At 39.3% G+C, this 26,644-nt stretch overlaps 1 long non-coding RNA gene across 1 annotated transcript in view; it reads left to right on the top strand.

Annotated features, from left to right (window-relative positions):
* The window catches only part of LOC144092869 (uncharacterized), a 99,622-nt gene that overhangs the window by 68,586 nt on the left and 4,392 nt on the right, over positions 1–26,644 (top strand). Inside the window, exon 6 of the long non-coding RNA XR_013306164.1 lies at positions 24,059–24,123. This is a non-coding gene — a long non-coding RNA (uncharacterized LOC144092869). The remainder of the gene's footprint in view (positions 1–24,058; positions 24,124–26,644) is intronic.

The raw sequence follows: 26,644 nt of genomic DNA, 5'->3' as shown, positions 1-26,644 counted from the left end.
TTTGTCCAAACCCTTCTTTTGTCACCGGTGCGACCCGGAGAGCTAATAGGTGTTGAAAAGAGCGCTTAGAGACGCAGGAGTGGCCGATTTTTGGACGGAGCGAGGCGAGGGATTCCGAGCATTAGCATGCGAGCTAGCCAGAGGCCCCGCGAGTGAAACCGGAGAACGCCTCCCCTTGTCTCGGTGGACGTCCCACGTCGAGCTCGCCGTATCCCCGTTTCGGCCGAGCTGCTGAAAGTCGCCTCGTCTGTGTATTTGCGCGAGTGGCAGAAAAGGGGGCGGGGCTTGGAGGTTTGCGGAGCTGCTGAAAGATTTGTTATTTAGGATGGAGGATTTGAAAGTCGTTTGTCAAGTCTAATATGCAGAACCATCCGGCCATCAACGCCATTATTAAGTATTTTCAGAGTTGATTTAAGACAAGTGCACAAGCTACTTTATTTTTTGGGGCAGAATAGACACATTATTTTTCGGCACGTGTATTTTCATACAGTAAAAAATTCGAAAAACACTGCAGGATTGTATTTAATTACTAAAATGTCTTTAAGAATGGGATTGAAGAATTAACTGTTCACCTGTATAGCCTTTTTCTAGTTTTGGGTTTGTTTTCTGTTTTTTATTCCCTTCATATTCCAATTTATTGATTATAATGTATTATGTGACACATTATGACACTGTATACAGAATATAGAATCACCGTACAAAAACAACTAAAGGAGCATTCTTAAACAGGCTAATTTGTTATCAATTTATCACATAATTAGTTTTCTGACCTCTTTGACCTTTGATCCCATTAACCAAATTAATTCATTTCATATTGCCAACATATCCTGAAATGTTATATCAATATAAAATAATATTATTTTAATGAATAAAAACGTATACTTGCCCATTATTGCCCAGTAGCGTATTCTAATAAATATTACACTATCACATAATTAAGAGTCCTATTAGATTTGATCAATGTGGCTTACAAAAATCCATAAATTTGGAGATTCTGCTAATGTCATTTTAAATGACTGCTACTTATTTGAATGGAGTGCACAAAAGTGCTCTTCAGTGATTGGTCGAAGCTGATTTTTTTGCCGCAATAATACCAACATTCATGAAAATTCAAAAAAACAACATTGACTTCTTTACAGTTGAATGCCTTTCTATGTTCACGATGGTGTTCTCTAACAACGCTAAGCTAACTGGAGGAATTCCCTGCATCCTTGGGGAAAATAATGAATTTCACAGAAATACAGTATGAGGGATTATCATAATATTTGTACTTGACTCGGATAATATTTGAAAGAAATAACTTCTCGTATTGCGGGGCGAACAGGAAACTTTAGACACGCGCCTCGCTTTGCGAAGCTTGCGCATTTTTCATTTTCTCTGTCCCGTCATTCAAATGGCCACTCAAATTTTTCACTTGGTCTCATCCATCTAATACGCAAATCCCAAAACTGTCCATTTTTTTGTTTGGTCTCGACCCGCGTATCTGATTTACCGTATTCATTTTTGCTAAGTAAATAGATCCAAATATCGCAAAATATAGTCCGTATTTTCTTGCATATAAGCCGTGTTTGTAACTAAAAAAAATAATGACTGAATCGTGGGTACGGCTTATATGCGCATAAATTAGACTTGACTTGCACGAAACTGCAAGACGAAACGCCATAACGTAAGACAATGTGGCCGATACGGTCATTTATTTCAAAATAGAGAAAAGATAAACATCTAAGACGCTTAACAAAATTTATTTGGACGTCTATGAATGAAATTCAAGAAAAAAATAAACCGTATCTTGCATAAAACGTGAATAAACTCCCTTACTTGTGCCTGCCATTGCTCGCTCAGGCGCCGCCATCTTACCGTAGTTAAATTTGCCACACGCCAGTAGCCTTGATAGTGTTTACCATGTCAGCACATCCCAATAGTTGTTAAGGCTGATTTAAGGTCTTGCGGTCGATCATTAAAATATCAGCCATGATACCTGCGTAATGTGTATCTCATGCTATTATTGCACCCAGAGACTTGTTGAAAACTTGACTGCTACGGACACACTTTCTGGTTGTACCGCCCACGTGACTTCCTTTTCGAAATATGCAATCCAACAATCGATACCGTATCTCAGAAATACCACGTACGATGATATTTCTCAAGATTTTCCCTTCAAAGTAGCACATATGTACTCCCTATTAAAACCATGAATCAGGTAAAAATTGGCGAGCGTCTTATACGAGAGAAATTGTAAAATTCAACCATTTTAAGGCCATTTTAAGGGTACGGCTTATACGTGGAGACGGCCAATATATGTAGGTGTGCACACTACGCTGTTGAACTAAGGCGATTCCTTGAAAATGGCCAATTCGAAACATCGTCAACAAGGCCCGAAAAAAACCCGCCGAGGGTAAAAAAAAAGTGGCTCCACCCCCAAAAAGCAAAGGCCATTCTCCTCACTTTCTCGCCCGTTTTTCTCTCACCTTAAACAAACACGAACCGACCATTCACGTCGGATTTTGCCAGTTTGCCGCCACCCCGACGGGATCCTACGGCCGTCCTAGCGCCCCGGTGTACGATTCCATCAATAGGGACAAGTTGCCGGCTCGCGCTGCCAACAATGTCCACCGAGGGCAGGTGTTTATTTAGAAACTTGGGTCCAAGTATTGATTTCCCCGCAGCTTCCAGGCTGCCAGGACCTGGCTCGGGTACAGCCGAGCCGAGCCGAGCCGAGCGCCTGTCCGTCATACGCCGGTCCCGCCGGAGCCCGGAATGTTGTCCGTGGCCTCAAAAAAAAATTGCGACTCTAGGATAATATGACCAGCTCTCCTCTCCGAGCAAGCTGAGCCGGCATGGCGAGGGATGTGTCTGTGTGTGTCTTTGCGATGGCGTGTGTATGCTAGCCGGTGGGCAGCGTCCAAGAAAAACATGGAGAGACATCCGTTCTTATAATCGTCTGGTTTGGAGAATATGTCACCTACTACGAGGCAAAATATATAATATAACCGTCAACGTTCTACTCTGACCCCGTGTTTATGTTCGGTTAACCTTCCCCGTGTTATGCTATGTATGATATATGAAGTTGCGCTAATATTTACTCCCCTCAAAATGGGAAATAAAAGGAAAATATATTACATTTCAGTTTTTACGTCATTCTCGGACTGCTTGCTCGTTATAGAAAATGCGACGTGCTAGTCATCATCTGTACAAGAGTTACATTCAGGATCGTTTTAAGATTTCTATTCGTGGTCGTGACTCCAAAAATACACATTTCCAGATGTTAATAATAAAAAAATTACGATTATTTGAATCTTTTTCTTGGAATTTTTTCCCCTCCTTTAATCCAGCCTCGAATCTTCTTACGAAAAATACGTTCGAGCGTTCGAAAATATTATTATTATTTCCATTTGTAGGCCCACTTACAGCTAATGACTTTTTTTTCGAACATAAATAAGAAGCATAATGCATTTCATATCCACACACAAGACCATAAATCGGCCGTGCAATTACGGTGGGAAAAAAATGGCTGTTTGGTCTGCCACTGAAGCTTGTAAACTCATCAGGCGGGGGGATTACACGGTGGCTTTGCCTTCATTGCTTCACCTTTTCCTCAATATGTACTGTGAACATAGTTTGGCAGGCGGCCCCAAGCAATTCAACTGTAATCTTGCTAAAAGTTAAACTATATTCACAGGAGCTGCGACAACATCTGCGTTTTGCCTCATTAAAACACTCGCAGGACCAAACAGAGGCCAAGTTGGCCTTTCTCGAGCACCCATGTAAGAATGACCGCATTTTCTCGCAGATTGTCCGCCCCCGCGTATAAGCCGTACCCTTAAAATTGCCTTAAAATTGTTGCATGTTACAATTTCTCTTTTGAATAGGGAGTATAAATGCACTAATTTCAAGGGAAAATCTGATTATTCAAGAAATCGATTCATCTAGTCTTCAATTAGTTCATATTGGCCGTCTCCACGTATAAGCCGTACCCTTGAACTTGCCTTAAAATGGTTGAATTTAAATATTTCTCTCGTATAAGACGCTCCCCGATTCATATTTTTCACCTGCAGAGTCATGGTTTTAATAGGGATTACAAATGTTTAACTGATTTGCGATTGGCTGGCAACCAATTCAGGGTAATTAGCTGGGTGGGATAAGCTCCATCACCCCCCACACCCCTAGTGAAGAAAATGAATGAATTCCAGATAGTGTGCCACACTTCCCATTAAATAACAATTCACATCTTAATTTGAAGACTAAATCGTCTGAATACAATTCAATAACATCGTTTTTCATATACAAACTCTCACCACGAGGACTGGAGTCTTCTAGCGAAGTTTTTTTTTGGACCGCCGTTCTTCCAAGTTCTGCTAAACCACCTAGTGCTTCTCCCTCGGTACCGACATTGTTTACAAGCTCCCTGAAGTACAGCTGTAGCTAACTGCTACTGTATGACCACCACTAAATCGGAGCTGTCCCAGGTGGAGATGACTTGTGTGGAGAAGACCTTCCTCACAGCTGGTCGCACATTCACACACACACATAGACACACACTCATAGACACACAACACAGCTGTTCCCGACTGCGTCTCAGCTGCAGCAGCTGCCATTCGGACTTGTAGCTGAAACACCTGGAAGTACGCCGGCACCCCGTCAGGGTGATCACACCCACTTTGAACAAAAGTAGCAGTTCCAGATCACAGTTCAAAACTTGCTATGAAATGTGCACTTTGATGGAGAAGATCCAGGAGCAGATTGTTCATGTAGCGCTTATCCTCACCAGTTTCACATCATCGCTGGAGCCTATCTCAGCCCGCCCTGAATTAGTTGCCAGTTGGGAATAGAGTCAGCAAAAAAAATCAAATATTCCTAAACTCTAATCGTTTGCCAACCGAATGTATTTTGGTTTATGCGACATCATTGCAACTGAAGGACCTGGAAAGTCCTGGAATATGGAAACCAACATAGATTCTCAATTCAGAAGGACACAGACCATAGCATAGCATGCCAACATGCCAAATATTAGTATATACATATACTATATATTTATACAGCATTTTTTGACTATATCCTTATTTATCTAAGGATGCACTTGTGGGGGATCAGTATCCTGCTCTACGTCACCCCCATAGAATCGAACCCTCGGTCGCTGTGTAGGAAAACGACTATCACTAATCCTCAACAGCCCGAAAATTGAGAAAAATATTTTATTTATAGTTATTTTAGTTGTAAGTTGCCTTTTCACTGCATTTAACCCACTCACTATTTGTGAAATGTCAATCAACAACCCCTACTCGTTACATCACGGAAAATGGGTGCTACTTTGTCTAGCTTGTTAAACATATCTATACAACCATCTACCACACCAGTGATTTTTTTAAACTAGTTCACTAGTAGTGTTGGGTTATTAAAAAATATTTCCCCCTCATTCATTCTGCATCTTTATTGAACAAATCACAAATAACATAGAACACAAAACCAACCAGGAGATATTTTTTGGGGTGGTTGTAACTTGTAACAGCGTCCAGGGAGGCCATTACAGGGGGGGTCCACGGGGTCCGACCATCCAAGCCGGGCCCCGAAGGGTCTCTGCTCCAGAGCAGCCAATGGGAGACGGCGGGACGCGTGGCTGGCAGCGGGTGCGCCCAGACCGCAGCCACCTCGCCGCGTATGAACGCGTCCTTTCAGCGCCATTCACACAATATTCCCGGCGAAGGGCGACGCCCCCCAGCGCAAACAAGGCCGGCTTTAAGAGAAAACAATCGTCCCTCGCCGGGAAAATTCCTGCTAATTTGCCAGTGCCAAAGAGGAGCAGAATGAGTGATGGATGCCTGCCCGTCTAGCTGCCCGCATTTCCCCCGACGAGTGTGTGTATGTGGGTGGGTGGCTGTGCGGGTATGTGTGTGTCAATTTACCTTTATATAGACCCAGAGTGTGCCAGCTGTTCCATTAAGTGAACACATAAGAACCATTGCAGTTGTATTTGGTCCGATTCCTAACTTCTATATCAGGGCATCTCATCTATTCGTAATTACTGCGCTGAATAATGTAGCCTTTTTATTAAAATGAATTTGCAAAGCATCCAAAGGAAAGCAAGAATATAATGAGACTTTTATTCCTAGCTTATGCTCTGAAAACAATATTTTTTTAAAGTTTTAGTGTTTTTTTTTATTTGCTATATTTTCCTTTGACTGATAGGAAAATCAATCAATTTTCTGCCTAAACGTTGGGATGAAATTTAAATAATAAAATATGAAAGTGGTAATGGCAGAGTTGTTAATAAATAGATTTTACTGTATATTAAGTACGTTTGAGTAGGCAAAACATTATTAATTCCTCCAATAATAAATTGTATCAATCAAAAATACTTTGTTAAAATATCCACGTATAAGCCGCAGTAGATCATAAACCACAGGCTTAAAATGGAGAGATAAAATAGCAGTTTATAGTCCAAAAACTACGGTATTTCCTATCCTTATGTACTCTTGCATTAAGTAAATCATTAAAAAATAGTGTTAATTCAAGATACGGCATAAAATCCATGTCCTCGACATAAGCGGTGTTTTCATGAGTAGTTTCGAAGTACTTGGACTTTGGTTACAGTAGCCATTAGCAGCTCGGAATCATCTTTGACACTTTGGCCATGTGTGTTTGTCAGGACGTGATTTTGAACGAGGTGCCATATGATGAAAAACAGGCAAATTGAGTTTTGTGTTTTCGCTCGGGGGTGTGACTTTGTATCTTTCGCCCTGCCTGGCGGCCCTGGAAGCTTTTTGGACGCACCTCGTAAGAAAAGTGCAGCCATGTTGTGACTTATCTTGGCAGGATGACGTTTGCTTTCCAACGGGGGCATCGTCACCGCTGTGTTTACTGATGTGGCACCCCGTCAATGTTCGCGTTTGGCATCCTTTGGGGTGCTATACGAGTGGAGATTTGTATCTCGGGAAAGAAACGGCTTTTATACGGGAACATTTTTTTTGTAAAACCGATATTTTACCCGTTTCGGCTCTAATCCGGATCGTCTCAGTCACTGGTAGAAAACGACAACGTTGTCGATTGATAATATTGTCATGCTTTAAACATGATAGGCATCACATTCTTTCCGTTTCCGTATATATACTTCCTGTGTTTGGCTCCAGTTTTTTAGCTAGGTCTACATTGTCTTGTGTGTCTGTCTTGCTACTGCAACCAAGGAAATTTCCTGACAGGTAGCTTCTAGTATTGTGACCAATCGTGAATCGTATTGAAAGATCAGGGCGAATCCAATGTGTCCCATTTGTACTATTTGTAGTAGTAGTATTTGCAGAATTCAGTCTTACCTCTACTAGCAAAATTAATTGTTTCCAAGATTTTTTTTGTAACTTGCAAATTTCGTAAGTAGAGGTGTACTTTGTATGTAAATTCTCTTATTCGTTCCAGGGTCCTCACACAACTACCTACTAAACCCTTTAAAATTGGTCAAAGTGTCCCAATTTTGTATGAAAGATGTGAGGAAACACAAAAATTAGAGAAAATTATAAGGAAATGATTTATTAATGTCTTAAAATAAATAAAGCATATGAAAATGTGCCCTGTACCGCTGAAATATCTCCCTCCGCGGCCGTTATAGATGTAATACCCGTGTTTACCCGCCAGAGGCCGTTCTACCAGGGCCGAAAGCCGTCCACTTTGTAGTACATTTTAGACTTTTACGTGTGCCGTGTGTGTGTGCGTGAAAATATATGCCACGTTGTATTTGCAGTTTTTAATCGCTTAATAAGGGGAATTCAAAATAAAATAACGGGTAAGGAAATGCATTTACTTTTTGGGGGATTTCGTAACTTGGCTCTTTTTCGTATCTCAAGTCACTCATTTGCATAGAAAAATGTTGTAACCTGAAACGTTCGTACCTAGAGGCATTTGTAAGTAGAGGTTTAACTGTGTAAGGTTTAATCGTGGCCGCTGAGTCAGTGCGTAAAAGTAAGGAAGGGCCCGGGAAAGGTGCCCACTATCAGGAAGGCAAACTGGCAGGATCAAAGATCCCTCTTTCTGAGTTAATGTCTTTAATTATTCCACTCTCAGGTACTCCGGCTAACTCCCTTCTTTATTCCTGTCCACTTTTCTCTCCTCTTCTGCCGTCAGCTGGCATGGAGAAGAAGGCTTCTTTGACTCGTGTCAAGGGAGGAAAGGGGAGGGTTTGGAGGGAGCCGGGGGAGCCGTGGAAGCCGTGGAGTCTGATAGTCTGGCCGCTCCGTGCAGGTTTTTCCTCCGGGGTTTAAATCAGTCACAGAGGTGAGGTGAGAAGGGAGATTTCTGACGGCACATCTCCACCATGTGGACTCTTAACGGGGAGGCCGCTGAAAGAAACCTTTTGCCGAGTGGACAGGTACGCGTGGAATCAGGCATCCATCACAATTCATTCTTCTATGGCTACAATTTGAACACAACTAATCTATATCAGATATAAGTGAACCAAAAATATGAAGTGGAGATCTATTTTGCTTTTTAGCCTTTGCGGGAGAGCAGTTTGAACAGTATTTTCCGCACTATAAGGCGCTCCCAAAATAGAATTCTCTCTAAGTTCAATGCAAAATTGATCAAAATTGTATGACATTCTCTTAGGACACCTCCATCTACTGGATGCATAACGCAACAAACCATGACAGTAATCCCTCAAATATCACAATTAATGTAGACCAGACATGGCCAGACATGATCACCCCCATTATTACTACCACAATAAAAATGTTTGCGCCTATACAGAAATACAAGTACATAGTACAATTATCAAAAAGTGTATATTTATTAAATATTACAGCTATTAGCTAATCAAAAGACTGTAATGTATTAACATCTAAATATAATATATATAAATACTTTAAATACTGTACTCACAGTGAAAATAATTCCTCTCCGCTTCATATAAATCCCCAAAAACAGTTTAATTGGAGTTTTAGTCTAAGTCCTTTGTCTTCTTGTGGCCATGGGTCCATTCGAGGAATTATTGTACTACTACTATATCTATTTTAAAACATGCCATCTACACTACACTGTGGTGTGCCTGATAGTGCGGGAATTACGGTAAATAGAAACAGCAATTATTCAGAAAATTCAAGTAGTATTGCCGTTATTTCACCCAAAAAGATGCCAGCGACATCTGGGTGTTGCGTACTTGCAAATTGACGTGCTATCGTACGAGTATTGACAAGTCTTAAATCAAAATCAGGCGGTGAATGTCAGAGAGGAAGAGGGCGTCGCTCCAATCTCCACAATCCCATTCGTACCCGCGTTCAGCCCATTCATCAGTATTGTTGAGTCGCACGCAAAAGAGCTCTGGAGCGACCCCCCCCTCCGGTAGCCGCGGACCCCCATCCTGACACCTAATCCAGAGCCTCGCTAGCATAACATTTTCACAAGGGCCGCCTGCCGCTTAATAACGGCACCACATGCATCCGTGAACTGCTCCTTTATAAGAGGAACGACACACGCAATTCATGTTCGTCGCTGATCGCCTGCCACCTCTTTTTCGCCGTGTTTGGACAAGAGTTCAACATAATCCTGTGTTAGGGTCTATCTGTGAGGGGGGCGTCGTCTTGTGTGCACATTTGTCCCACTGAAAATGAATAGATTTAGTATGGTGGGTTCATTTATTTATTTATTTTTGAAATGTATCCCAATTTATTTGCATTAAAAATACATTTGGAGATTTTTTTGATTAATGTAATGCTCCGGAAAAAAATTGAAAGAATTAAAATATTCGGGGCTATTTTATCCATTTTATCCATATGTTTTTAATGAATATATAAGCTGCCAATTTATTGAATTGAATGCTTTTAATTAAATTTAAAGCTTCACGCAGTGGATCGATAACAACAACAAACAAGCAAATATATAAATAATAAGAATTACAGTCATACCTCTACTTAAAAATTAATTGCAGAACTTTTTTCCTAAGTTGAAAATTTCGTAAGGAGAAGTGTACTTTATATGTAAATTCTCTAATTCGTTCCACCGTCCTCACAACTACCAATTAAACCCTTTAAAATGGGTCAAAATAAGACTGTTTTGTAAGAAAGATGTGAGAAACTGATCATAATTTTTTTTATCAGTGTTTGAATATAATATAAATAATAACAGTAAATAAAATAGACTAATGTGGATCCCTCAGAACTTAATCATCATATGAAAATATGCGTCATTGTTTTTTGGGGGGAAATAAATAAATATCCATGATGTACAGAATGATGACCCTGCCAAAAATTAAAATTTGCTAAGACTTTGTTTGTAGCATTTATTTAAAGAAATGTTAGCTTTTCATCTGAACATTTCTTGTTTAAAATATATCCATCAAACAAGCTAACTCTAGTGCTAAATGTTATGAAATGTAAGGCCATTTAATAAAGTTTTTCTGGCAGCTTTGGGAGCGAAATCAAATCCAATTGAAATTTTACAGGCTCCATCCAACCGCAGCACCGTTTTAGTAACAAAAAGTCTTTTACTGCACCATAAAAATCTGATTAGGTATTGCGCAGCAACACGAGTCAATGCGGTTAAATTGGCTCTTCGGTATTAAAAAATATGTAATTGGAATGACACATTTACAGCTAAAAAGTCACGCCGCACCTTGTCTAGACGTTCCGATGCTGGTGATGTTATTTTAAATGAACACAATGCTGTTAAAAATGAATGGCGGACATGCCATGTGTTTTACTTTATTTACGCTGTAAACTAAAAAAAGCCAAATTGATTTTAAAAAGCCATTTCTGCTCGCAAATACGCGATTTTGACACGGCCGTGAATTACAAACAAGCATATGACTCAGACCTTTATTTTTTTTTTAACTAGCAACTTTACTCTTTTCCTGCTGAGCTCCATTTGAATTTAAAATAACTTCTATATCTCATAAAAGCAAGCAGCAGTAGCCTGCTCCAGTTTACCCAAATAATTAGCTGTGAGCAGACACAAGTAAACCCCAACGAGAAATATGAGCTGCCAGAGTGCACGACAGAGTCGAAAGGTAGTGACCTCGCGCCGTGGCGTTTTCTCGACGCCATTTTGCAGTAAACAAGTAACAGAAACCTCTTTTTGGCTGCCAATGAAGCCATGTTTTAACAAGGCAAATTACAAGTATTTACCTGCAATATATCTTTCTGTAAACGCTTGTCCACCCTTTCCTTTTAGTCCCCGCCCCCTCCATTGACTTCCACCACGGGTAAAATCGTAGGAAAATGCCAATTTGAACTTTAATCCCGGTAGCCAAAGTACATACGAAAAAGACAAATGGAGAACCACGTAAATGAGCGTGACGTCACCGCCACCGTCGCATTACCGGCCATTGACATGTTCTTATTTATGTACAGACGTCTGGACCATAAACACACTTTTTGACATACCACACCCTCACACACACACACACACACACACACACCTTGTACACACCCATGTCGCCACCTTACACCGCAGACATGGTGACCGTGTATTTTCTCGGGGAGCTTGCCCCTCCCCCTTTTTGAAGGGCACGCACACCTCAACCTGTACAACAAACACTGAACTACCCAAACATCAGCAGTGTGTGTGTGTATGTGTGTGTGTGTAATGGAAACTTTCATTGGTCTGAAGGTGTCGTTTTCCAGCCTGACGTCACTCATTCGACATTTACCAGAGGTTTCCTACTTAGGCAGCCCCGCCTCCTCCCCAACCTCACTTGGTCGGACACCTCGTTGAGATTTTTTACGTCTTTGTTTCTGTTTCTCTCAGTTTTTAGATTTCTTTTTCTATTCTGGACTTGGATTTGCGAGCATAGTCCGGACTATAAGTCACAATCATTTCATTATTACCGTATTTTGCTGTTTAATATACCCGGGTATATTAAATGATTTTTGGTTTTTTGAGCCTCCGGTTTGTGCACCATTTAATATACCCCTGCCGTTTAATATACCCGGGTATAGTAAACGGCAACTCCGCTTTTTTGGCAAGATTTGTATGGTGTTCATGGAGGCATAATTATAGATAGTTAAGTTCATTAAAATTCTAAATCAGACTTTATTCAGCAGTAAGTAGTTTTAGTCTGCAAAATGTTGATGCAACCCGTCATGGCATAAAGAGTGCGTAGTGGATCGTACCTTCCCATTTGTGCGCCATTTAATATACCCCTGCCGTTTAATATACCCCTGCCATTTAATATACCCGAGTATATCAAATGGGGGGTATATTAAACAGCAAAATACGGTACTATTTCTCAAGCGTAAGTTGTTTTTTTTCCCCCACTCTGTCCATTGACAGCCTTAAAATGTAGCTATCTAAAAAAAACTCCCGTTAACAAAAGCCTATTTCCTCATTTTTCATATTGTTACTTTAACACATTAGCTTTTAGGTTCCGATTAAAAAATTGCCTACCCAAAAATGCAAATTATACTACAGTGCGAATGATAATAGATTTTTTTCCTATCCATTGTGTATTCTTTAGCTCGTTCACCTTATAGTCCGGAAATACGGTAGTTCCCATTGTTTTTTTATTCATTTAAGCTAGCAGCGATGCTATCTGATTATAGGCATGAGGCTGGGCACATCCTTGACTGGTTAACAGCCAATTGCAGGGCACCGGCCAAGGATCGGATTATCGATTTATGATTGGTGGTCACTTTTGGACGAAGGTGGTGTTGGTCTTCGGGTTTTTTCCGTTTGGATTCGGGCAACTATAGCGCGGAAGTAGCCTTGTAGTCGTTGAGTTATGACCGGAACTCGTACTTAACTAGTACATGGCATAGAATATTTGTTATTGCTTTTTCATATGGTGATTTGCTTTACCGCACAATGGCGGTCAACATTTTGGAGACACTTTCTCATCTTACTAAATCGTAAAGATTCTCCAAGCTTTTTGACAGTGGGTGTCCAAAGCGGATGCGCATGTCGGTTTGCCGGAGATATGTCATGTTTTTTTTTTCTCGCCATCCCTTCACCCTCGCCGCGTTTAATTGGCATCCTGCTTATGGATCTACCGCTGTGCCCTTTTTGAACGTGCAGTCAGCCGAGTTCACAATAAAGTAGGACCATGTGGACGGACAAACTACCGCTGAAAACTCACACCATCTAATTAAAGTCAAAATGTCACATCTGATAAATGTCAGAAAGATTTACTAGGCGACAGGCCGGGATGTTTCATTCTCCAGATCTGTTTTCATTGACAACAAAATAACGTGTTGAAGGGCCCAAGGAAACCCCGTTGCGTGTCTTTATTGCTTTAACGTTTCTGTCTTCCTACTTCTCGGCAACCTGTCGCAGTCGTGCCATGTTGTGTTTATTTTCCTTATTTTTGTTATTCCTAAATCAGCTCTGGCCTATATTTTTTTATTACTCTTGGGTGATTACACTCATCTTTGACTTGAACTTTTGGGTTCGGGGTCTAAATTGTCCATCAACGAGTCAAAGTTCAAATGAAAATTGCAATCGTTCTTCAATAGAAATGATTGGACATCCTTTAAACCTGAAAGCAGTTACAAATGCTCCTTTTGGACACTAAAAATAGGATTTTTGGTCTTAGTTTTACAAAATAATATTGAAACATAGGCTGATGATATCTCTGACCTATAGGCATTCTGAAATATTAAAAAAAAAACTACACTAATGACATTTTATGTGTAGAAAATGGTTGTTTTTTACCATTTTCTAGTTGTTCCATCCAAAACAATGCATCAGACAATGCCAATTTTTTTGCCGTGATTCTGGTTGTGACATCACAACCAGAATCGAGGTACATTTCTAGCTGGCTATTCTCGATATGTTAATAGAATTATAAAACGGTCACGCCGCAACAAAAGAATAGGACGCCTATTTTTCTGAACCCCAAAAAAGTAATCAATATTTTTTTGGGGTGGGCGGGGCCAAGACCACTGAGAAAAGAGTACTCTTTCGGATCAAATTTAATTAATAAGCCTTTTCTGCTTCTTAGGGTTAAATTTGCACCCAAAATATCATCTGCTAACATTTTAAAGTCACTGTAGGATATCATAGGACCTTTAATTCCAATTAGAGGATAACGATGCCTTAACTACTATACTTAGAACATCAGAAAGAATGCTCAAAGGACTTTCCACAAGTAGTCTCCAGTCGACATTCCAAAGAACTGTTATCCTTGTCTTTAGGTGTGGTCGTGATGATCTTACTGTTTGTGTGTGAGCTGGAGACAAATGAAAACTAAACTGAGACGTAATAAGATTTCTACAAGAAAGTCTTAAAGTATTTGGTCGGGCTCCGGTTTCAGAGCGTGGAATATGCCGTAAGCCTCCAGAAACGCAGACTAAACACGGCACCCGACCCCTATTGTTGTTCTGCACTGTTCCAGGCCTCTCAGGGGATTCGGCAGGAACCATAACCCTTAGGATAGGCAGCCAATGGCCACGTAGCTTGACTAACGAGCCCGCCATTCCGGTTCTGCCGCAGCCTGACTGGAAAAGGTTGAAAATTCAACTTTTTTTGGACAGCCGTGACATAAATGACAAAAAAATGCTGACTAACTTTGATTGGTTTTACCACGCGACGAGACGACGCTGGTACGAATAATGCATGCGCTACCGCGCTGCTAATCAATTCCGCATGTTCCCCATTGTATTTTAAGACGTTTCACATCACTTATTTTCCAGTTAATACATGACTAGTCACTCCACCGTCGGACCAGTTTTTTTTTAACGGTTTGCGTCACGAGGCGCTCTGCGGTTGGAAGGAAGTCGGCTCGTAACGGGAAGAAAGCCGTAACTTTACTGGAAGGGGAGGCCCGTTACCGAAAGCGTAAAGGTGGATCCACGGAAAGGTCGGAGGTCAAGTCAAGCCGCCGAAATCGGTCGTGGACGGAATGGCGAAGCGTACATTTCAGCTCGTATGTATTTGGTTTTGTGTCCACCTGGCTCTGGGTTTCCTCGCCGTCCGCCATGTTTAACTCAATGATTACCTATCATTACCTAGAGGTCCCCTTTCACTAACACGATTCAATCCCACATCCAATCTGGGTGTTTACAACGTGCCGTTGGTGACCTCTTGTCCACGTGCGCGCTCTCAGATGAAAATAAACATCTTTTTTGCTCGAATCACAAAGCTAGATTGACTCGTGCCAGCCGGGCCAGATAGCGAATACGATACGGCTAATTTTCAAATGACTGCTGACATTTAGAGTCGGCTTCTAAAGGGTTACTTTGTCAATGAGCCAGAAAGCCAGTGCGGGTGTTCTCCGCTGACCAAGCGCTCCAGGAAAAAAAACGGCTACTAAAATGTCTAGATGCCATGGGAGCAATTCGCAAATGTAAAAATTATCCGAAACACGGACCATCCTAGACAAAATTTGTCAATAGAACATGCCTATCTATATATTTCCTTTTTTTAAAGGAATTCAAGAACCACAAATTGTCTTGTGTGCTGTCTAACTAGCTGAATAACATCAGATTTAGTCAAGTGGGTACTTTATTTTGAAATATAGTCTCATTTCTCTTGTGAAATACTGTCCAAGCCATTTGGTAGAGTTTGAAGAACTCCCCCGATGTTATCAACTCTTGTTCTTTATGTTTTGCATCTCTGAAAGCTATTCCGCATTGATTGTTTGGAAGCTGAATACTATATTTTCTCGCATATAAGCCATATTTGTAACTCAAAAAGATGACTGAATCAAGGGTACGGCTTACATGCGCACAAATTTGTCTTGACTTGCACGAAACTGCAAGGTGACATAGACGAAACGCCATAAGGCAAGACAATGCGATATTTATTTCAAAATAGAGAAAAGATAAACATATCAAACGCTTGACAAAATTTATTTTAATAATTCAAGAAAACGTATCTTGCATAAAACTAACGCACTTTTGCCTGCCATTGCTCACTCAGTGTGCCGCCATCTTACCTAGGGATGACAAACTAGACCGCAACGGACACACTTCCAGGTTGTACTGCTCACATGACATCCTTATTGAATTTGTCTACGTGCACCCAATAGGAATGAGAAATCCAGCAATCGATTTATACACTATCTCAGAAATACCACGTGCGACTATATTTCTCAAGATATTCCCTTCAAAGTACCACATTTGTACTCCCTATTAAAACCATTAATATGCAGGTGAAAATCTTGAATCGGGGGCGTCTTATACGAGAGAAATTGTCAAATTCAACCATTTTAAGGCAATTTTAAGGGAACGGCTTATACGTGGAGACGGCCAATATGTGAAAAAATACGGTACTTCATTAAATGAACTAATTGAAGACTAGATAAATCGAATAATCCATAGCTACGTGATCGCAATGTTTTTTTTCTCGCCGCAAAGACAATAAACGGACCGAGTCGCTCTGTAAACAAGCCAACTTTGGGCCTTTCAGTCGTATCTGTTGGCAGTGTTTAGCTTGTCAAGACGCGGATCAATCAAAATTGGAAGGGTAACACCTCCGGCGTCACTGGGAACACAGATGTTATTTATCACGCTAACAGTAAATTCCAGGCTAGATCCTGTGCAGGCTGCTCGGGTTTCTGTCTGCGCAGCGTGTGGTCGCTTGTCTCGATCCTCTCTAATACAGTGCGGTATCCTGCAGGATTGGGTTGCAAATGAATATGAAACACACTCGCATGCTCGATCCCCTGCTTTAAGTCACCGTATGGCTCACTTATGTAAAGAAAACGTCAATGCGGGGGCACAAAGTGAACCACGGTACAAAACAGTGATAGATAGGCTAGTTGATTTTTAAGGAATAATTAGAACCCAAAGACCTGCAGAACTCGGCTTATAATATTCCTTTGTTTCTGAAGTGGTTAAGTGAAGAAGCGTCTGAAAACGGTGATTGCGTGACGATAGGTTGGTTGATTTTGAATGGATTATTCGAAGGTAAAGATTATGATATTCGTGTTTTCGTAACTTGACATTTTCTAGGTTGAGTCTCCATTTGCATGCATAAATGCCTTAATCAGTTCCAAGGTCCCCCCATTAAAAAACCTTAAATTGGTAAATGCCACGAGGAAAAAGACTGAAAATTCTCTTTCCCGACTACGAAATATGATTTTTTTGCGTTTGAATTTAATTGAATTCAATCGAACGCTTTTATTGTCATTCTACAAATCTAACAAGATTTAAAGCTTTTACCACTAAGTGCACAAATAACAACAACAGACAACTAAATAATCATTAAATAAGTCATAAATAAAAACATTAATATGTAGTCAACAATAAGTAGTCACAGCATGATAGGACAGTTTAGGACAGGTGTCAAAGTGGGGGCCTGAGGGCCAAATCTGGCCCGCCGCATCATTTTGTGTGGCCTGGGAAAGTAAATGATGAGTGCCGACTTTCTGTTTTAGGATCAAATTAAAATGAAGAGTATCGATGTATATTAAATTTCCTGATTTTCCCTTTTTTTAATCAATAATTGTAATTATTTAATCCATTTTTTCTGTGTTTTTAGTTCAAAAATCATTTTGTAAAATCTAAAAATATACGTATTTTAAAAAAAGCTAAAATAACCATTGTTTTAGATCTATAAAAAAAACTGAATATTCAGGGCTTTTAATCCAGTTCTTTTAATCCATTTATTAAAAAAATAATCTAAATATTATATCTAAAATGGTCCGGCCCACATGAAATCAAGTTGACGTTAAAGCGGCCCGCGAACCAACCCGAGTCTGACACCCGCGGTTTAGGGGGATCTAGGCAAGGAAGATGATCTTTAAAACTATACCAGACTACTGAAGGACTGTGCGGTAACCTCAGTCTCGGTCTGCAGAAGGTCCCCACCTTTTTCCCAAATACGGGATGAAATAAAGTTCTAATCTAATAAATAACAACAACTACAGATCTTTATGAGTTACGGCAACAAATCCATTCAACGTTTAATCACATGTGAGCCAGAAAAATACTTTTTTAGAAAAGAATCATGGAAATTTTGACGAGTATTTAGTATGAATATACTACAATATGACCCTTTGGCTGGATTTATATTTATTTGCATTTTACTTGAATGTTGTTGCGACAGAATTAACATAAAGTCGCTACTTGGTTCTGTCAACCTGAACTTTAATGGATGATGTTTGGGGTTTTTTGTTACTTTGTAGCTTTTATTTGCTCTTATTTGTGTCCGATTCATATAAAGCAGCAATGTTTGAGGCTTTTTCCACCACTTTGTGTTATGATTATTACATTGCAATCTAAACATCCATCAGCATCTCCTTCTTGACTTTAAGCAGAGCTCGCCGCTAAGGACGCGTGACTAAACAGACCGGCGTAAAAAGCTCGCCACTTTGCCGTTATTTACATGAGATGGCCATTAAAGATCAGAATGTGTGTCAAACTTTTCTCATACGCACCTAAAAAAAAAGCGTAATGTTTCTTCCTGGCTCACGTCTTTCAAGACGGCTACCTGATTTTGTTGTAGTTAGTGGCTAAATGGCGGCCGACCACTTTAGTCTTGATTAAACCAGATTGTTCGAGCTACTGCGTTTGAAATGTGTGATATTCTAAAATTAATTTGCAGTTTCAGTATGTATGCAGATTGGATTTTTTTTTTGTAGCAACACCATGACATATAAATAGATTAAGATCTCTATTAAAGAGTTGGGCTGAAATAGCTAAATTGGTAAATATAAATAAAAAAAGGGGTCAATTTATGAATATGACTGGAGTAGAAATTGGTAAATATAAATAATAATAGGTAAATTTATGACTGGAGTAGAACTTCACAATCAGGACCCAATAATATAGTAAAAATATTTCGTATATATATTTAAGTGTTTTAATGTGCTGTATTAGTCATTGTAAAAGCATACAATGTGAATATTATATTATACTTTAACCTTTGGAGGGAAAGTTGTCCCTCAAAAATATGCATAAAGCAATGACAATTTTTGATCATATTAAAAAAAATAAACTTTTTTGTACATTTAAGATCTTTACCTGATATTAGCTAATTTTTGGTCATTAAAAGACCCTTTACTATTATCAAATATTATATTTTCCTTTAAAATTAGTCTCCATTATTTTATTTTTTCTTTAGAATTATGAATTTATTAATGAATACGTTGTCACTCAAAAATTGTATAAAGCAATGACAATTTTTGATCATATTAAAGAAAATAAACTTTTTTTTGTACATTTAAGATCTTTACTTGATATTAGCTAATTTTTGGTCATTAAAAGACCCTTTACTATTATCAAATATTATATTTTCCTTTTGAATTAGTCTCCATTCTTGTATTTCCTTCTTTAGAATTATGAATTTATTAATGAATACAATGGGAAAAAAATAATATAAAAAATGGCAAATGTTTAAAAACACTGGCTAAATAACACTCAAGTTCATTTTTTTATCACATTTAACGCCGTATTGCTTTCCAATTCAAGCTCGAGTACCAGCGCCAAACGTCCAATCCATTTTTTTGACCTCCCAGTCCAAACGGATTGGACGCCGAACACGTTCCTGGACAGCCAATGAATTCAGCGGTCCGATTTATCGTAAGAAATCGAGTGCAAAAATGCATCCGATGCTGCGGAAACATGAATTTGGAGCCAAGAGATGTTGTCATTGAACTGCAAAACGCCATGTTTGACTTTGCTCGTACTCCAGTTTGTGCGCGCGTGTCGACGTTGTACACACTCGTGTCTCACATGGAGTTGCGAGGGCCATTACTGCGCGGTAATGGGATGGGGATATTGGTGGCGTATAGACGTAATTACCTGGAGCCAACACGGCGCCTCCAAGACAAATATGAACGGCGGAGCATAGATAGCACTTTGTCCTCTTTCATTGCTTGACCTGCGACAGAAAGTTCAACAAAATGCGTGTGTCTGGGATTTGCTACGTTTGAAGGCTTTCCAACATAGTGCTATAAAAAAATATATATTTATATACTTAAATACAAAGCTGCTTATCTCCAAGTTTGTTTTTTGACTTTCCATATATATTTATTTTTGACGGAATTGTATGCTTCGCTTTCTACTTTGTCTCTTCAAAGTATTTTATTTTTGAAAAAAGGCCGTAGCCAATCACGTCTCACTTGAAATGTGCATATGAGAAGAATTACAAGATGCCAAATCATTTTGCAATCCGACACAATAGGCGGAGCCGCCACAAAAAAACTCCAACTTGATTTCTGTCATCCGCCAGTCACCTGGGGACACCGGACGGCTCGGGGGCCAATGACCTGGCGAGCTTGAATCCCGCCGAGCCGCAAACACGTGACGGCGCATATGAATAAGCGACCTCTCTTAATTATTCCGTCATTGCAACAAGGCGTCGCATTGCAAAGGGGAAAGGTTAGCAAAACCAAGTGACCCCGCGTTTCCTTGAAGACCCGTGTTTACATAAGCATATTCATTCGCCGTTGGCCGCAAAGTTGCCCGGCGGACGTTATCTACTGTGGAACCAATCCATCATGTGACGCTGCGTGCTTCTTGTTGCCTTTTTTTTTAAATAAGGCATTCATTTACGTCCAACTATTTCACTTATACATGGCCGTATTACAATTGAGTGACGTATCACGATGACGCTAACTTTTGTACGAAGAAGGTTTTAAATATATACATATATGTATATATGTGTGTGTATATATATGTGTGTGTATATATGTATATATGTGTATATATGTATATATGTGTGTATATGTGTATATATGTGTATATATGTGTATATATGTATGTATATATGTGTATATATGTATGTATATGTGTATATATGTATATATATATATGTGTATATATGTGTATATATATGTGTATATGTGTATATATATGTATATATGTATGTATGTATATATGTATGTATATATGTATGTCTATATATATGTATGTATATATACATACATATGTAAATATACATATGTATATATATTTATGTATATATATATATGTATATATGTATGTATGTATATATGTATATATATGTATATGTATATATGTGTATATATACACATATATATGTATATATGTATGTGTATATGTATGTGTATGTGTATGTGTATGTATATGTGTATATATGTATATATGTGTATATGTGTATATGTGTATATATATGTATGTATGTATATATACATACATATGTATATATGTATGTATATATGTATATTATATAAATATATATGTATATATGTATGTGTATATGTATATATATATATATATATATATATATGTATATTTATATATAATTTGCTGAGCACGATTGTGGTCAAACGCGGCCCCTCCCTCTTCGCCTGTGTGACCACGGATTTTGACCTCAACCATACCTGCTTCCCTTCTGGCCGACACGTCATAAACATTGACAACAGCTCCTAACTTAGTGACTAATTGCCACCCCGCGCTCGTACGGACGTAGCGAGCAACGGGCAACTTTAGTTAAAACTTTCCCGTGAACAGCCGACCGGATGAGGCACCTGTTAATGAAGACGTGATGTCACTCTATAACCACTGCTACTGCTCTAATTAGTAAACACAAGTATTTCCTTTGCCTGTTTTTTTGTTTATTTATTTATTTTTAATTGAGGGCCAGCAATAAGATTTACAACTTGTCATGGTGACGTTTATGTGTACCTAATTGAAAGTAGCGGTGTAACTAATTATCAATGAAATGATTAAGATCACAACAATTTACTATATTTTCTGTAATATATGTCACACTTTTTTTCATCTTTTCTCTCTCTGATATCTGACCGCCTTTATTTTAGGTTGAAGTTATCTGAAAAATGTTAGCCTATTAAAAATCTTGTTCTTCATTTTACTATTGATACTATAATGTGTGATTGGCACGTCGGCCTCACAGTTCTGGGGTCCTAGGTTCAAATCCAGGTCGGTCCTCCAGTGTGGAGTTTGCATGTTGCCTGTGTGGGTTTTCTTCGGTCCTTCAGTGTCCTCCCACATCCCAAAAACAAGCAATGTAGGCTAATTGAACACTCTAAATTCCCCCTAGATGTCAGTGTAAATGGTTGTCCTTTGTCTCCTGGTCCCCTGCGATTGGCTCTCCACCAATTCAGAGCCCAAAGTCAGCTGGGATTGGCTCCAGCAACCCTTGTGAGGATTCCCGGTTCCAAAAATGAATGAACGAATACTTAAACGTATGTTTGTGCGACTTTTGAACCTGTGCGACTTATAGTCCTCACAATACGACGACTACCTTGATATTAGGTCATTTGTTTGAAGCTAACTCAAAATAACTTTTTGTCCATGCGCTCCCCGCGTTTAGCTTTCCACCATCTAGTGGTTCTACCCCCACCTCTAATCTAATGTACTGACAGGAATCATGTAACAAGAAATATAAATTTTTACCCCCAAAAAATCTCACCCTGATTGAAGTATCTTTTGGGATACATAACACACTGAGACAAAAACTGTCAGCATCATCTGCGCCGAGGCCTTGAGCTGCTTTCCAAATCTCCCAGTGCCTCACTTCCAATTAGACGTGGGTCATTTGATACCCAGAGTGACTGAAAAACTTGCCAAGAACTCACCTTCCCTTTGCCTCGCAGGTTATTCTAACAAAACACGTGGAAAACCCACAAAATGACCAGCAGCCTCTCGCTCACATTGTTCTAATGCTCACCACCCAAAGTTCACCAGCAGGTCACGTCTCACTGTCCAAAATCTGGTGTTAAATCAACCGTAATAATCCCACCCGGGCCACGAGTAAGACCCTCGCTCCCAACCTGGGTGAGGCGGTCAAACGTACCTCGGTTCGGCACCCTAATCAGCCGATTTAATCGCGCGTATCGCTCCGCCAATAACGTCATCTAATCCCTTAAAAAAGCCCGTGAGAGAAAGGCGGCCCTCATTCCTAATTTTACCCCGGCGCTTTTGGTCGGGCGCCTGTTCTAATTTAAACTTTATGTGGCCTCGACACGTCTGAGAACAACGAGGGGGTCCTCGGGGAGCAACTACGGTGACAAATAAGGGCCAAATGGACTCGTTCTTGTAAGACTGTCACCGCGCTTAAAGTGACTCATACTTCAAAGTTTTATTCGTTCTGTAACGCGGCAAATCTGGGAGGGAGGAATTCTTGTCGGTTCGTTAGGGAGGACCTACATGTCCAACTTGTGACAAAATTAAATATCTTGACTGGTTCGGGACATTTCAGGGACAATACAAATGATGAAAAAAAACGTGTTTAGTTTTGCTTCCACCTTTCATGTTGTTTGATTTACTAAACTCAACACAGCATACATATAAAAATATACCTCTACTTACGAATGCCTCTAGGTACAAAAGTTTCTGGTTACAATTTTCTTATATGCAAATTAGTGACTCGAGATACGAAAAAGTTCCAAGTTACGAAATCCCCCCCAAAAAGTTAATACATTTCCTTATCCTTATTTTATTTTGAATTCCCCTCATTAAACGATTAAAAACTGTACAATTGCAACATGGCACATATTTTCACGCGCACACACACAGGGCACACGTAAAAGTCTAAAATGTACTACAAAGTGAACGTCTTTCGGCCCTGGTAGAACGTCCTCTGGCGGACAAATACGGGCATTACATCTATAATGGGAGCTATTTCAGCGGTACAGGGCACATTTTCATTTGCTTTATTTATTTTAAGACATTAATAAATCATTTCCTTATAAATGTCTTTCATTTTTGTGTATCTTCCATACAAAACTAGGACACTTTGACCAATTTTAAAGGGTATAGTTGGTAGTTTTGTGAGGACCGTGGAACGAATTAGAGAATTGACATATAAAGGACACTTCTACTTACAAAATCTTCAAGTTATGAAAAAAAGTCTTGGAAGCAATTAATTTCTTTAGTAGAGCTACGACTGTACTTCAAAACATCTTCCTTTTAACTTTTTGCCAACTCTATTATATATATTTTAGTTGACAGGTTAGTTGAGCGCCATATTCACCTATCAAAAGAGCCACATTTGGCTCCCGAGCCATAGGCTCTCCCACCCCCGCTCTACTGCATTCATGCCAATGCATTTCAATGAGAGGACACACATGAAACTAATGTGCATATATTTAAGCGTAAATCCGCTTGTTTGGAAGCAATTGCTTTTGTTAACATGTGCCTCCACTTTCATTTGCGTGGCTTTTATGTGGATATCAGCAATTGCCTTATCTGTAACACATTTTCTCCCCCATTAGACCATTCCTCCCCAAAAACCAGACGTCTGATGCCACAAAAAATTCTCCTCGAAGCGAACATGCAGGTAAGGCCCAAAAATTTATTTTATTATTTGTATTAGTATTAGTGTTCTGAATTTTAATATCTTATATTGGCTTTGCTTGGAAACATTTATTATGCCCTAAATATGGACTTTAGCTTGGGTACATCGTAAAAATATACGAATTAATATAAGTACAAGTACTTACTTTTGCATTTGAATTCTCTAAATGTATTTTTACTGATGCATTGTGGGTTTTCTGCGCTTACAGTATGAACATATTTTGATTGACAGGGTATAAATTGTTGATTTAACTGATAAAAATGCATTGGAAAATAATGTCCCCTGAAATAATTATCCCCCTGTTACACATTGAATTTGCGTCATTCCATCAGATTTTTTTAATTTCATCAGATTATAGATGAACCAATTCTCTCTTGTACGTCAGATATTATAGTTTATGTTATTTTTTTCTCATCTCAGCCAAGTTTTAACCTCCAGATAATGAATCTTATCACAATTCCTCACCCTAACTGATGACAATTCTAATTATTGAACACTTTGCCATGAACATTTTGATTTTAATTATAGCAAATAAGTGCAGACGACCTAGATTTATCCATTTTATTGACCTATAAGATCTCCTCGAGCCAGCTCAGCCCCTTTTCTTACTTTCCTATGATGGCCATTTTTTACAAGAGGAGCTGTATTTCATTGTCTGTTATTTCAGCTTGGTGCTAAAAGGATTTCACAGGAAGTGAGAGTCAAACTGAGACAGTTGCTGACACACTTAAATCCCACAAACCTCCCACCGTCACCTTTTTAGCCCCTTTTTTTCTTCTCTCACTTCCATGAACCATTAGTCCCGCCGCTGTTCGAATTAAAGACACACACACGGGGAGAAAAAAGTGCAGACCTTAAGTTGCAAAACATAGTTGAATATGGCCGCTTCCATCGGAGGGATATTTGATCTTAAATCCATTTTATTTTGAAATGTCTTTTTTTTACAATATTTTCTGCAAATACGCGCTGGTGTTTTTATTCTGCATAGCAACCTCAAGATGTTCCGAATTAGATGACGGCCTTCTTTTTCCTAAAGCATAAGTGGACGTGGAAAGGGGGGAGTTGGACAAAATTTGGGGGGCACAATTTGACCGTTGCAGCATTAAAAAAAGATGTAGAAGAAGAGGAAAAACGATAATTTGCAATTTGGAGATGGCATTTTTTATTGTTATTATTTATCATATCAGAAACCAAGAACAAAAACATGTTAAAATAATAATAGTAAAAAGGACAACAACGGGCTGAATAGGCATCAATAAAAAACAAATATAACACGAAGAAGAGGAAAAACTATAAGTAATAATTTGGGGACGGCAATTATTTTTTTAAGTTTTATCAGAAACCAGGAAAAAATAAATAAATACCAATACTAAAAAAGGAGGAATAGGCCCAAGTAAACAAATTTGTCCAATAAGTAAAAAAAAGAAAAAAAAGACCTAACATGCTGTCATTGGTCATAATGAGGAAAAAAAAACATAAATAGCACTTGATTTTGCACGATGAAAATAGTCTGACTCATAGTCCAGAAAATACGGTAATCAATTATGAAAGCTGTGTCTTCTTATCAGTGCATGACATTTAGATATGTTAAACAGTAAATGTCTACATTTTATGTCAACTTACACCTAAAGCTGGCCAACTGAGAGACTTAGTTTCCTTCAATTTATTTGGAGTTTTATGAGCAGTTTATCAGCCACCGGTTAAACCCCGCCCCCCAAAACATTTCTTTGGCCAAGAAATCTGATTGTACCGTGGTTACGTCTGGTGGCAATTATCGTTAAATGCAACAAGGCGCGATGGATCCGAAACGCAGTCGTTTGCCAATTCATTTGTAGCGTAAATACAAATCAAGCTGCCATTTCGGTGCGTTTATCAAATTCAATTTCTCGGCAAGCCCAAACGCGGCGAGATGACGCAACGTTCCGGGGTCCGTCCCGCCTTCTCCCGGGTCTCGAATCCACGCAAACGGTGGCCGAGCTGAACAAGCCTGGGCAGCACATGTTGGCGATAGCATCAGTTGAGTCACGGATCAGGACCTGGTCCGAGCCGCTTATGTCACAGCATAACAAGGCCAATTTAGACAAACAAAATGAGCTAAATTCAACACGGCCATTTTCTATTTATGCATAATTAGACTAATTCCTGGCTATTAGCTTTTTGGGGGTAGATTTAAATGTGCTTCATGTGCCACAGTGGCACAGTGTTAGCACATTGAAGGATTGCCGTGCATGGAGATTTTGCTCCAATTGGTGAAAGGGTGAGCGCAAACAAACTAGATTTTCAAACCTGATCTATTTTTTATTTTAAAATGATTCAAATTGTCTATTTAACAAATTAAAAAAAGTACAGTCATACCCCTACTTAGGAAATTAATTGGTTCCAAGACTTTTTCTAACTTGAAAATTTTGTAAGTAGAGGTGTACTTTATATGTAAATGTTCTAATTTGTTCCACGGTCCTCACGCAACTACCAACTAGACCCTTTAAAATTGGTCAAACTGTCC

Source organism: Stigmatopora argus, chromosome 18 (assembly GCF_051989625.1).
Source record: "Stigmatopora argus isolate UIUO_Sarg chromosome 18, RoL_Sarg_1.0, whole genome shotgun sequence".
Taxonomy (NCBI): Eukaryota; Metazoa; Chordata; class Actinopteri; order Syngnathiformes; family Syngnathidae; genus Stigmatopora; species Stigmatopora argus.
Note: the sequence above shows the minus strand (reverse complement) of the source record. Positions and strands in the feature narration are given on the sequence as shown.